Below are 13187 nucleotides of genomic sequence, written 5' to 3'. Positions count from 1 at the left end.
TCTAGGTTGCCTTATCTTCCTGAAGATCAGTGCTTTTTAATCTCCTTTGATTCTATTTCTCTCTTTTTGCATCACTCTTATCAGTTTGAGACTAAACTGCTGCACAAATGCTCATAAGATCAATCTACAGATCTTAAATATGGTAAAAAAGAGGTGTTTCTCTGAGCAATCTGTTGGAGAGATTTTGTACTGACTTTTAGACTAGTTCCACACTGGTATGCATTCCTTTAGCATTAATGCTTCCTCTGGGACTCAGACCTTACAGAAATATGAGAACCGAGTGTGCAGGCTGCAGACACACTGTGAAAGTCAGGCTCATGCAGTGTGTGTGTGGAGAAGACATGCTGCAGCTACGGCAGTGGAAAGAGAAATCTGCAGCCCATCTTCTCTAGCTACTGCTGGAAAGTTGACTCTCTTTAAAACCTGTAATTTTCATTTGAGGAAGAAGGTTGGTTTTGGGGTTTTGTTTCTTTGGTTTTTGTTTTTTTTTGGTTTTTTTTTTTCCCGAAAATAACTTGTAGCAGAGTCTCCTCAGTGTATGCTATTAAGAACAGAAAATAATAAGCCAATAGGCATATATTAAGCCAGTAAAGCTAGGATTTTATCGATAATGGACTGAGAATGAAGCATACAGACACAGTTGCATTTAGCACTCAGAATAAAGTAAATCAATCAAATTGACTGAATGTTGATTTAAAATCCTCAAAGATTTGGGTCAAGATATTCAAGTTTTCCCAAAACAGACTTGTTACCGGAAATCTTCATACCCACAAGTAATATAGAAATTTTCCCGTTTAATTTTCTCAGCCTCCACTGATACTATGTGCTTACTTTCTGTTCTTGGTTCTGTTTGTACAATTAAAATAGAGTGGCCTCACTCACCATGGGTCAGTACTAAATCATTTGGGCTGTAAGCAGTGAGGAGGTGGTGGTCGCTCTGCAACCATGTGAGTATTAACCATAAAAACTTTAGAGGCATAAAAGACTATTTCCTCATGTTTTAGGTTAAAAATTAAGTGACTTAAAATACTTTTATTTATGTAATTCTCCATTCCTTACGGGCTGATCTTCAGGCTTCCACTAGCTAAGAGTTCCTTTTGACAGTTCTATCAGTGGGATTTTAAATATTGTAGATTAAAATATATGTCAACCCATCCTTGAACTGTATAAAATAATTAAACTGACCAGATGAAAACAGCTGACATCTGCAAATGGTGCAACCTTAATTTAGATGAATGTGTGGAAAATACACTTCTTGCACTTCAGGAGACTTATCTGGAGACATAAAGCCTAATGCTGCCGTCCCTGGGCACAGACAGCTGTGCTCAAAGGCAGGAATCGCTGTGCAGGGGATGTGATCAGTGCTGGGCATTAAACACACCAGGGCGAGCCGGGCCGAAGGGTCAATGTGTGGCTGTTCTTACAGGGATCGAAACAAAGAAGTCGTCAACATTTTCTGAAAGTTCTCACTTAGGGGGTTGTTTAAAAGAGAATTTCACACAGAACCATAGCACAGACCATGAAAGAAAGTTTTATTTCTGTCAAGACTTAATTGAGGAAATTTAATTTGCTTTCCTAACTGAATTGCTGTTGATAATCTAAAGTAATTTTGTCTGGTCTGTCTAATTTAGCAATGAAAAACCTGGATCTTGACGCTGTGCACAAGAATGTAGCAGATTTTTTAACACAGCTTTTCTGAATAGAAAGACGGTAACTTATGGCAGCGTAACAAAAGATAATTTTTTTGTCATTGTTTTGATGTAAAACACTTAAGTTCTTATACCTCAATCCACTGACACTCTCTTTTTAAGAGAAAGAAACGAATTTTTGCAAATGGTACATCAACAGAACTTGGGAAAATTGAGTTTGGAGAAAAAAATTGAATTAATTTTGTTTCTCTAAGCACTTTCCCATGTTTCAGATTTTGTACTGATAGATTGATGATATGATTTGCTTTAAAACCAGGTGGCCTCTCAGTTTCCATCTGTTGTGTCTATTGCTCTGTCTCTAGTGAGAAGCATTGCATAGCTGTGCAGGCATCTGTACCCTTGAGAGAAAATCTTTACGCTATCAGAAATGCTCAGGGAGAGAGAATCTAGTTTTACAGTATCTTAAATGTGAGACGTATCAGAAACTTGAGCCCCTGGAAGGATCATGTTTATATTCACCCAAACTGAATGCACTGAATTTCTACTAGCTTTGTGTAAACAACAAAAACCAAAACCTAGTGACATTTCCAGAAGCACCAGTTCAAATCTTAGAAAACCAACTGAATATGCTACAAAGTTTTACTGCAGTTTCTTGTTTCTCTGGATGCCAGAGGCAGCACTGCTTTAGCAAGAACATTTTCCTAAAATAGGCATCCCAATGGATAAACAATGCCATTTGAGCAAAGACCTGCCGTGATTCATGCTCTGCAAAACAGAGACTTACTATGGACCTTAAACCCCGTGAGTGGAATCTGCTGGAAAAAGTGACTTATTTGAACCAAAATGTCTTTGGTAGCAGGTTCCCCACAGCTTTGGTGTAGGTATAGGTGTAGGTGATGCAATCAGTTGAGAGAGCGGAGTGCAGCAGCTGAGCATTATGCTCCATATGGGCAGCAAGCATTTCCCTGGAAGTTGTGTCCATGGATGTAAAGCACAATGCAGAACAGGGCCTTTCCCTGCTGTTCCCAGGGAATGTAAATAACCAATGCTCAGTGCTGTTGGGGAGGGCGTCATGGTGTCCCACCGTCTTCTCCAAACAGCCAAGTGCGGCAGCAGGACACCTGAAGGAACTTCAAACACATAAAAGCCAAGGCACAGGACACAGGGATGCAACTGGGAGTCATGCCCCAAAGAACAGGGCGCATGCGTGCGTGCAGTTCCATTCTGGGCGCCTGGTTTTCGTCCTGATGGAGCAGGCTGACCTGGGCGCCCTCCCTCCTACCTGCCCTTCCCAGCCCAGCTGAGGTGGCACCTGCAAGCCGCTCAGCACTGACGGTGTACAGCTAGTACAGTGTGGGTTTACAGGACTGATTTAAAAAAAAATAAAATTATTTGCAACTGGCAAAGGGTTGAGTAGAACTGAAGCTGTGCCCCAGCCTCGCTGGCGTTAGCACTTTCTGCTGTGGCAGCACAAGGAGTCCCCCAGTCGCACCAGCAACCACCCCGGGCCGGAGCCAGGCCTTGGAGCAGCGGTTGGCACAACGGAGCCGTTGCGCTTCTCCCCGGCCTGCTGCGGCCGGCCTCGCGCCTCTCGCCCGCTGTGGGCAATTCGACGGGACGCGCCGGTTTGCTGTGACGCATGGCGCAGCGCTGCCGGGCCTGCGCTCACTTCGAACAAACGCAGCTCAATTTCAAGCTCCAGTGAAACGCACCAACGCTCGCCCCCGGCACGCAACAGCGGGACCGGGACTGCCGGCCCGCCGCGCCGCAGGCGGCGGGGCCGGGGGCAGGCCCGCACACGCACCGCCGGCAGCACGGCGGGGATAGCGCCCCCGGGGCCGCCGGCCCGTGGCGGGGAGCGGTAAACCCCGGGGGCTGCGGCCGCGCCGCTCTGCAGGGCGGGGGGCGCCGCCGGCGCTTCTCCGCCGCCCGGGGCTCGGGGCAGCCGCCGCTTTCCGGGGCAGGCCAGGCCGCCGCGGCGGTGGGAGGCGCCGCTCGCGCTGTTCCGCGCAGGCCGCCGGGCCCGGGCGCTGACGCACCGCGGGACCCGCAGCCCGCGCCGGCAGAGCGGGCCCGGCCCGGCGCGGCGCGGCCCAGGTGCGGGGCGCGGGCCGGGCGCGGGGCCGGCGGGGCGGGGCGCGGTCGCGCGGCAGGTGGGCAGAGCCCCGCGCGGCACCGCCTCCCGCGCGCTCCCGCCCGCCCGGCCTGCGTGGCAGACGCCGAGGCGCGCGCCCGAGCGGTGGCGGGCAGCGCGTGCGTGGGGCGGCGAGCGCGCGCGCGGGGCGAAGTTGTCTGCGGGACGCGGCGCCGCTTCGCTCGTTCTGCTGCGGGGCCGCGGGGGCCGCGGCCGCCTGGACACCCCCCCCCCTCCCCCCGGCACTGCCCCCGCGCCCGCTCCGGGACGGGCCCCGCCGCCTCGCCGGCCGCAGGTGAGCAGGACAGGGCCCCGCCGCGGCCGGGCCGCGCTCCGCCGTGCCGGGGGTGTGCCGGGCCCTGCGCCGCGCGGCCCCTCAGGCGGGAGCGGCCGGCACCGGCCCTGGGTAGCGCGGCCGGGCCGCGGGGCGGGCGGGACTGCGGGCGGGCCGGGGGGGCGGCCGCGCTGCCGGGGCCGGCGAGGGGCTGCCGGGCAGCCGTCCCGCCGTCGGGAGCGGGCCTGGGCGCCCCGCGGCCTCCGTCCCGCCGACACGTGCCGGGCGGGAGCGGGAAGGGGCCGGCACCGGGGCCGCGAGGGCCGCGGGCGGGCGGCGCTGGGATACGGGAAAAGTTGAAGCTGCCGCGGACACGGGGACACCGTCGCGGCCCTGGGGGTGCCGCCCCCCGCACACGCCCGGCGCCGCCGTGCCGTACGCGCCCCTCCGGGGCAGTGGAGCCCGGCGTGGGCCCGGGCCGGCCGCCCCCGGCCGCTCGGCGGGGCTGCGGCGGGGCCCCGGGCTGGCGGGGGGTTGGGGCCCCGCGCCCCTCCCCGCCCGCGCCCCCGGGGGTCCCCGGCGCGGCGCGCCCGGGCGGTGGGGCTGCGATAAAGCCGGCGCCGCTGGGAGAGCGCACGTGTTACCGCTGAGCTACCAAACACCAGGCTTTTCCTCCCAACATGTTACTCTCTCCAAAGTGTGATTTATGCTTGTGTGGGTAATGGTGGATTTCTGAGCTCCATCTGTTTGTCTGTCTGTTCGCACACACGGAATATTTCTGCCAGTGCTGGTTGCCTATGGCATTATTGCAGTATAAGTAATTTGATAGGAAATATTGTAGCAATTAGAAGTCCAGTGATGCAAGTTCCTGACACATTATGACTGTCTTGCTGTCATTTCTGTGTCTCCTGTAAAAGTTCAATTTTGTGAATCACTGTAAGCAACCGTTTAACTTCTGCAGCATTTCTGCAGTTTTTACATTTTGAGACATCCGTTGACATTGAGTCAAACTCTTTCCAGTGTTATTTTTTTCCTGTCGACATTCTTTGTGACAGTCATACTCTTTTAAGCAACAACAGAAAAAAAAGGAACTACTTTTAGATAAGAGTGTTGCTGCCCCTGTTTCCTATGGCCCTGTGCCTTGGAGACCTAAAAAAAATGGGAACTGGGAGGAACTTTTATTATGATGGAAAAAGAGCATCTTCTGTGGGAAGTGAGATTTCTAGATGGAGTGTGAGTGACTGCTGTCACCCCAAAGGAATTGTCAGAACAGAATCGACCTTTTGCTTTCTTAACACCTGCAACATAAAACGCTTCTGCATGTTTTGTTTTCCTTCCTCTGGAGTTCTGTTTCTTGATAAATACATGTTTTATGAGAGGGGATGGACATGTAATTTGAATAGGAGTTCTAATATACCTTTTCAAATTCTTCAATATTAATTTTATTGAGAGAAAAGTGGATGAAGATTAGTAACTTGGACTCGAAGCCCAGACTGGGAAACAGATACTTATTTTTTTGTAATACATGCCTTCTGTGATCCTACCCAAAAAGTTTTCTGTCAATACATAATACTTAAGTGTACATTGAAAATATTGAGCCTACACTGGCTTTTCTCATTTTTCCTAATAATCACTGTACTGGAGAAGGTCATGGGAGATTTTGAGATTTATCTTACAGCATGGTTTTTGGCTTTATTCAGACCTACCTGTTGGTCTGAAGGCCTCTTTCAATGGCTCTTAAGAGGTTTTTTGTGTACTGAATGATCTATTAATGATTGTTTGCTCAGGATAAAATGAGTTGGCCTTTTTTTTTTTTTTTTTTTTTTTTTTTTTTTGTAAGGGGATAGGAGCTAGAAATGTCTGTGGGTTTTTCTCCTGCTCTACCTCTGCTTGCTTTGCTGTAAAATGGAGGTAGCAACAAGTCCACCTCCTGCACACCTCCAGAAGGCATTTTCTAGATGTGTAGAAGATGAATTAATGGATGTACTTCAGCATCTTTTCCTACTTTATGTGGTGCCAAATATATTTAACCTCAAGGCTATGAAAAATGTATGCATGACAAACAACATGGCAGCTCAGACTAGACCATGTGAACTGGAGCAGTCAACAAGTGGGGCAGGCTGTTGAAAGTGGGCATCAGTATGACCTCTGGGGTTTGACTTCTGCTCTGTCCTTAAGTGAAAGCCTAGTTGGGATACAGGCCTTCCAGAAAATTAGTTTAATAGCCCAACTTGTGTTTTAGTTTTGTTCTTTCTAATTTGCTTTTCTTAGTTTTTCTTGTTATGGCAGGGGTTGTTCATGGTGATCTCCAGCAAATGAGAAAAATGAATGCAAGGAACCTCATTTTAGATGTTGGGTCGCTCTTTTCCATTGACTGAACACTGACAGTTTTTAATTGCAATTTTCTCGGTATTACTCCAGTTCAACACTCATGTAGATGGCTAGTGGCCATGGTGCTCTCTATGATTTGAGCACAGAAGAGTGATAAAGGTAGTCACAAATGGTCATTCTGCCTGTGACACACTCTACTGCATTTGTCCTGTGAACTCACTTAACCAGCTTGGTTTACCTTTTGTGGGAATAATGGTGACTAATGCAGTGTATACCTATCCAGGTGCTTGTCCAGGTTATTTGTAGGAAATAACGTGATACGTGTCTCTGTATCCAGTATAAATGCAAGAAGAACATTTTTGCAATATTAAAAGCAAAAATGAACTATTCATGCAGTTGAAATATAGTTCAGAATTGCTGTGATGCCACTCATCACTGAAGACCCCGATAATGTGGCTGTTGACAAGAAGATGGTGACCCGCTCTGCTGCTGGTTACAGGACGGGCATGGCAGCAGAGGAAGCTCGCATGTGTCCACGCCACACTCTGTGGACTGGACAAAATGGCCTTTCCTGGTATAAAATCCTGTGGAAGTTAAAGGTTGTCCAAATGGACACTTCGTCCTGTTAAAGACAGAGGCCTTGGAAATAGTTTTTCTGTTACCAAGTCCTATTAATGCTGCATTTGTTGTGCTCACTGTTCCCTTTGTGAAGCGTCTGGTACAAGCACGTGCAAGTACTCTGCAAGTTCTGTGTGCTTTTTCATCAGTAGATCTCTAAGTGCCCTAGAAGATAAGTACGGTTTATCTGGAATCTGTGAATAACAGAATCGGGCAGTTTTGGTCTGTCTCCGTGTCACGCAGTCCCTAGCTGGCTGAGCTAACATCAGACAGCTTGGTGCTACTCAGCTGGATGGGTTCCCTTGTGCTCTCTGTCCCCTGTGCCGGGGCTGCTGTTCTGACTATTGGCAAGTTGGTTCAGCTGAGTAAATTGGTGTAAACTAAGGAACCAAAACGGGGGGGAGGAAAAAAAAAACAAAAAAAGTTTAAGTAAAAGCCACTTTACTTGCTGTGGCTGCTGAAAGGACAATTTGTGTTTTCCCTAGCTGTGTCCTTGCCTTTTCCCACTCTGGGGTCAAAGGACTGCTGCAACCAAGGGTGCAGGATTTGCCCCGAAGAAAGCAGGCTGGACCCGTCTGGCCTGATGCTTTTAAGGGTGCAGTAGTCTGTCAGCTGCAGAGTGGGTTGGGCGTGATGTGATGTAGTAGGTCTCTTCCAGTTCTGAATTCCCTGTTTCACTGCAGAGCTGTGTCTCAAAAGGAGGAAAACCCCAAAGTGTTTAGGCGATAGAAGAAGACGTGTACAAACTGAGAGGTGATGTTGGCCCAGACAATAGTTTTATTTTTCAAGGCGGGGGAGGCGGGGGGGGGGGGGGGGGGGGGGGAAGGCCAGAAAATTTGCATGCAAAGTCTAGTTTTAAAACTGACTTCAAAATCATGGTGAATTTTTCCAGCAGGTTGAAATTGCTGCATGTGTCTTAATTACATAGAAAATGAAGCTGTCTAAGATAGTAGTTTAAAAATTTCTTACAGGTTTGGGGGTGGGTGTGTGTGGAGGTGTGTGCATTTGTTTTTAAAGCCAGGCTGGAAGCTGCTGTCTTCGTTAGCTGAAATGTAGGACGGGGAGAACCAAGGTTCTATATAAGTATGTGATGAAGTGGGCAGTTCTAGAGCTTATAAGCTAAATTTTGTTTAAAAAAAGAATACCACAGGGAGTTATTTTTAATAGTGGTTTGAATGCAGAAGTCTGTAAAGCTGTCAAATATTTTTATGGGTAGATAGGTCTTTTTCTATGTTGGCTTACTTTTTATATGCATATTGGTTTGGATCGAGATTAATTCAAGTTCTAACCTGTGCTAAGTATTTAAACATCTGGACTTGCTCTAAGTGCCATTGCAGTACATGTGTGAGAAGTCTCTGGGGTTGTCTTCTAACGTTTTAAAATATTTCAGGAAAAAAAATTATTAAATTAAAACAGTATATTTAGCTTCCAGTGTTTAGTTGATACGGCTTATCATGTGGCACGATGCAGTAAATTGCAAATAATTTTACGGTGTCAGTACAATTAAAGACATTAAATTTCTAAAGTGTTTACTTCAGCTTGGTGCTACTTTAAGTGTCTGCTATCGTAGATTCCAGGCAATGAACAGCTGTCTGTCGCAGATGGGAGAGGGGGAAAAAAACTTCCCCTTAGCTTCTTCTAAAAAGGTTTCCATATAAAACCAGTAGTAATGTAATACAACCTTTTAGTCAAATTTGTTTCCTGTTACATGTTTAAGCGAACCGACAGCAGACTCTTATCTATTTGAAACCAAATGGTGTAAGTGAATGAGACTCTAGGAATTTCATACTCCAAAGCGTTCTTGAAACCTCACAAATGCTTGTTTAGCAGTCAGAATGCATTATTTATTACATTTCAAAAAAAAAAAAAAGATTTGCAGGTAGTTTATGAATTGCTTCTTTAGAGTCTGCTGTGTTTCAGTAAGGTAAGGTGGTATTGTCTGTCCTGTTCTTGTACTGTGTTTTACACAACAAATTCAAGTAGATTAGAAACTGTCAAGGAAGCATGTAGCATATCTGTATTTTTAATAGACTAAATGCAGTGAAGTCTGAGAAAGAGCAGGTATGAAAGCCACGATGATTTTTGGTAGAGTGGAGTGTTTTCTGCTGTGATCTCAAGATGGCAGAAATGGAGTTTGTGCGCAGAACTACATGAATTTAGTTTTATATTGTGAATTGGATATGCTGTTTTATGAGCTAGTACACCATGGCAATTATAAGACTTATTAAAATAGTTACGACAGGTTTGATCACAAAATGCAGAAGATGGTAAGATTGTTTTTTTTTAAATTAAAAAGTTACTCCTGCTGGCATAAAGCTTTTCCCTTGATGGTGGTTTCCTTGCTATCTTTCTCCCCCTGCTCCCCAACTATTAACAGGTATATTATAATCCCTAGGCACTTAAAGTTTTTGTGTTTATTTGCTTTGAGTAACTTAGGTCTCCAGTTCTAGACTCCAACCTTTGTATGTGCTTCACATGATGAATCAAAGTAGGTGCCAAGCTATCCCCTGCCTTTCGACAGACCTTGAGCACCAACCTTCAGATCAGTGCGTTTGCTTTTTAGGAAGGTAGTTTATTTTGTTGTTTTATCAAAGCACTGACTGGTTTTGGTTGTAATTTCAAGCAGTTCTCATTCTGAAGCTATTCTCATTTCTCTGTTGGGAGCTGGCAGGTGCAGTGGTCCATGAATGTTTCAGTTCACCATTTCTTGAAAATGTGGCTGTACCTTTGAACTGAGTTATCTCAATATAACGTGTAATATGCTTTTTTAAATGTACTTATTTTTTAGTTCAGTGGATGGATTGTTTGTGTAACATCAGTTGGAAATTGTGTCGATGCTTTTTTCCAAGTGTGGGGATGCTGCTGAGGCTGATCCAGAAACCCCCTTTGGAAACGAGCCTGCTGGTTAGGGGGAAGAGATGACTCCCGATCTCGTGTTGCCGGTGGTGGAATGCCGTGTGGGAGTGCTCCTTGGCACATTTCAGGCAATGCTAGTTTGGTGAGCCGAAATCCCTACAAACCAACCCAAATGAGGAATCAAGGGTAATAAACCCGAGTGTGGCAACGCTAGGCAAAAGGGCAGAGATTCCCCGTTGAGGAGGGGGGTGGTAATGCCTTGCGCTGCCACAGCTATTTACGAAATGAGTGGCTGTCAGCAGCCTGGCTGGTGCATCCCCCAGTGTGCATCTCAGCATTGCCAGGAGACAGCTGAGGGACCTTCCTGAGGAGGTCTCGGTGTCTTGTTTCAGTGCAGCATCCCACCTTTTGGGCCTAAAACATCCTCTGGTATTTGACCAGGGTGGGATTCCCCAGGACTGGTTATGCTGTCCATTTGGGGGATACTTTCTCCATCCTGCTCCTCCACACACCGTATCCAAGTGAATCATAGTCACCTCACCTAGTGCCCTAGTATTTAGGGGTCAAAAACCGAACTGATAAGAGCTGTGACCCCGTGCCCGGCCTGCTGACGGAGCAGGTGTTGCTCCACACCCTGGGGAGGATTTGCAAGTCTTTCATTTTGCAGGGCTCAGTGACAGATCCTGTTCTCCAGTTACTTTTGTTGTTCAGTCCTTGAGAAGCCCACTTGCTACGAGGCGGGAAATATCCACCAGCCTCTTGAAAACTCATGGTGTGCATGAAGCGGAGCTTTAAGTCCATGCTGACAGGAAAAATGGGTGCTGGATAGTTGGGATTGCTCCCTCAGAGAGCTGGTGTGCTGGGAGGTGGCACAGCCCAAGCTGTTTTGTCCATACTTGCTGCTCAGTGGTGCTCGCTTCTGAGGCAGCCGCTGTCTCCTGGCTCAAGTGGCACAAGATAATCTAAATTCCAATTTTTCTTCTTTCCTTAGAGCCAACTGTCCTCTTTTGCTTGGGAGAATAACTTCTCTCTTAACCTAGTGATTTTTAAACTGTGGAGTTGGACACCAAAATCGCTGCAGATGGTGCAGTAACTGGGGAATGTTGACCTACAGGATGGATTGCAAGTTCACAGTACATTCAATACGATTCCTTTCAGGAATTTCAGTTTAAGTATTGATACTGTTCTTAACTTTGCAGATGCTTGTCTCTGCCATCCTGAAAAGGAGAGGGTTTTCTCCTTGTTGGAACATTTTGTTTCTTGCATAGGAACACTGAATGCCAAGCCTGTCTTGAAGAATTTGTGGTGGATTCTGGTTCTCTGGGCATACACATATGTCATTACAATGAGAAGATGGGGAGAAAAGCTGCAGATATTTTAAGGTTCCTTTCCTCTAAGAGTAGGGACTCAGGGTAGAAGAGATAACAGCACACATGGACACAAAAATTCCCTCTTTCATTCATGGAAATTCTGCTTTTATTCTTTTGTGCTGTCAATATTTCATTAGCGTTTTTGCCAGAGTTGTGCAAAGCAAAGCAGAAGTTTCAAAAATGTTAAACTGGAACAAAAAATCCAAAACAACCTTGAAAAGGTTTTTAAAAATATATGAATGTATTCTGAAGAAGCGAGTCAGCTGTAACCGTGTGTGTGTCTATGCTACCCTTTAATCACTGGTGACTTTGAGCTGTCACTATATTAAGAACCAGTGCTGCCTTTTGTGGCAGTCTGTATATACTGAACTCAGTATATATAGTAAATATTCTTGCTGTGTTTTCATAATCATTCTACTTAGAGTAAGCGCTTCTTGGGTGGGTATTACAAATCTGTTAATCTTTATGGTATTTATAGGGTAATTTTTAACTCTCTTGAGCTTCTTACTTCCTTGCGGGTCAGTTACTCAATTTATAATGTTATGTCAGTTCTAAGAACTTTACCATCCAAGGGTAAACACTGTTGGGTATGGTTCTTTACCTGTGTTTGCTCTTAGTTCTTTGTATGTTAAGGTATGCAATAACTTACTCTGTGACTTATTTATTGGGATCTCTTTTAGTCTCCCTGGTTTGTACTTTGAAGTGTCTAAGTTGACCTGTTATTTTATTTTTTTGCTTCATCAGTAATGCAGGGAGAGGGAGAATTTGCAGCAGTTCTTTCTGAAGAAAAGACTTAAGTTGCAGCTACTTAAGTCAAAATGATTGCAAATAGTGTTTAAATATTTTTGATTTGTCTGTTGATGAAACTGACTTACACTAACCATTTTGCTGCGTTGTGAGCAGACAGCTCTCTAGGGAAGGGTTTGGCTCTACTCGGGGGAAGGATGGCTGACTTGATTTTAAGTTCTCTCTGTAGTTGTCCATGTTAAAGTGAAAATCTGCTCCGACTCTATGGGGTTTCAGTTGGCCCATGGAAAGAGACAATCAATTCACCTCCTGGCACTGGAGTTTTTCTTGAAATTGCCTTTCCCCTTGCTCCTTTTGCTTCCGTCAGTGTTACCACAGCACTGTGACATGATGGTGCTGATCCTTGTGTAGCAAAGGGACATGCCCTCTTTCCATAGAGTAAGTTTGGAGCTGTAGGGTGGGAGGGAGGTGTGCGTAGTCAAGTAAATTGCTGGTGAATTGGAAACCCTGGAGTTGGGAAGCATCCATCGTTGCTTGTGCGGCCACTAGCTCTTAGAAACAGTATAATGGTAGGAAATTTTCTGGAAAGCCTGAAGTAGATAAGGCCAGAGATGCTGAATAGTCTAATGCCAAAGTTTCTTCCTTTTATTACCTGTGAATCCTGAAGTGTAATCTACTGGCTTTGTTTCTCTTATGCTATTCTGATATGTATTTTCAAGATGAAGCTTCTGCTGCAAAAGCAGGTTTCAGCATCTGTGATGGCTTTTTGAGGATCTAATAAGTCCCCAAAGGAGCCTGTGTTCTAGTTGCAATTTTCTTTTTTCCCAGGGGTAAACTGTGATTTATTCTCATGGACAAACCCACTTTGTACCATTTTTGGAATAACATAGATGGTTGTTCTCAGTGAAGTGCCTGTTGTTTTCAAAGATTCAGCCAGGTGGTTTGTTGGTTTGTTCTGGGTTTGGGTTTTTTTTGAGTTGGTTATTTCGTAAGCTGATCACACTGTGGTGTTGCTGGATTTTGGTTTTGTGGTTTTTTTTCCCATAAAACCCCTCAATATTCTCTTTACTTATGGGTTAGGAAAATGTCAAAGGGATAACAAAGGAAACAGGCGCTTTCTTTGTGGAATAGGAAGGTCAGATGTTTACTGCCTCAGCATTGTTTGTTCCAATAACAAGGCAATTAAAAGCAGTATTTTAGCACAGCTT

At 46.1% G+C, this 13187-nt stretch overlaps 1 protein-coding gene across 3 annotated transcripts in view; it reads left to right on the top strand.

The window, feature by feature from the left end:
• Positions 1-13187, top strand: part of NEK6 (NIMA related kinase 6) — an 84166-nt gene that overhangs the window by 11348 nt on the left and 59631 nt on the right. The window contains exon 1 of one of the 3 annotated variants that reach the window (XM_080401438.1): positions 3814-4078. The exons of 1 other annotated variant lie outside the window; for it this stretch is intronic. The gene's annotated coding sequence lies outside the window, so the exon portion shown is untranslated. Of the gene's footprint in view, positions 1-3813; positions 4079-13187 lie in introns of those variants that run through there. One more of the 3 variants, XM_080401437.1, reaches the window with a different exon arrangement.

The sequence above is a fragment of the Falco punctatus genome, assembly GCF_963210335.1.
Source record: "Falco punctatus genome assembly, chromosome: 9".
NCBI classification, from domain to species: domain Eukaryota; kingdom Metazoa; phylum Chordata; class Aves; order Falconiformes; family Falconidae; genus Falco; species Falco punctatus.
The sequence above is the reverse complement of the archived record's forward strand: the minus strand, read 5'-3'. Positions and strand labels throughout refer to the sequence as shown.